Source organism: Tachyglossus aculeatus, chromosome 12 (genome assembly GCF_015852505.1).
Source record: "Tachyglossus aculeatus isolate mTacAcu1 chromosome 12, mTacAcu1.pri, whole genome shotgun sequence".
Taxonomy (NCBI): Eukaryota; Metazoa; Chordata; class Mammalia; order Monotremata; family Tachyglossidae; genus Tachyglossus; species Tachyglossus aculeatus.
Genome location: NC_052077.1, coordinates 37166135 through 37167180, shown reverse-complemented (window position 1 = coordinate 37167180; position 1046 = coordinate 37166135).

Here is a 1046-nt window from a genome sequence, read left to right as displayed (position 1 = left end):
CCAAAGCCCTGGCTCTTTCCACTGAGTGAGGTGAGGTAGGAAGGAGCAAGGTGATTTTGTGCTTTAAAGCCAATGGTGAGGAGTTTCTGTTAGATGTGGAGGTGGATGGGAAACCACTGGAGTTTCTTGAGGCGTTGGGAAACTTGGACTGAACATTCTTGTAGAAAAGTGATCGGGACAGTAGAGTGCAGTATGGACTGGAGTGGGGAGAGACAGGAGGCTGGGAGGTCAGCAAGGAGGCTGACACCGGCAATCGAGGCAGGAAAGGAGAAGTGCTTAGATGGAGGGGAAAGGGTGGACTTTTGCAATATTGTGAAGGTTGAACTGGTAGGATTTAGGGATGGATTGAATATGTGGGTTGAAGGAGAGAAAGGAGTCAAGGATAATGTTGAGGTTACAGGCTTGTGAGACAGGAAGGATGGTGGTGCCACCCACAGTGATGGAAATGTCAGTGGAAGGACAGGGTTTGGGTGGGAAAATAAGAAATACTGTTTCGGGCATGTTAAGTTTGAGGTGATGGGAGGACATCCAAGTAGAGATGTCTTGGAGGCAGAAGGAGATGCAAAACTGCCGAGAGGGAGAGAGATCAGGGCTGGAGATGGAGATTTGGGAATCATCTTCATAGAGGTGGTAGTGGAAGCCACATGGGCGATGGAGTTTTTCAAGGTAGTGGGTGTAGATGGAGAATAAAAGGGGACCCAGAACAGAACCTTGAGAGACCCCCACAGTTAGGGGTTGGGAGGCAAAGGAGGAGCCCAAGAAAGAGACTGAGAATGAGCAGCCAGAGGGATAGGAGGAGAACCAGGAGAGGACAGAGTCCATGAAGCCGAGGTTGGATAGTGTTTCCAGGAGCAGGGTGTGGTCGACAATGTCGAAGGCAGCAGAGAGGTCGAGAATGATAGGAGGGAGTAGAGGCCATTGGATTTGGCAAGTCTATGTAGAAGGGAGAACAGGAGAACTGAGGAAAAGAGAACTTAAGTGACTTGCCCAAGGTCACACAGCAAGAAATTGGTAGAGCGGGGATTAGAACCCCTGTGCTTAGTACC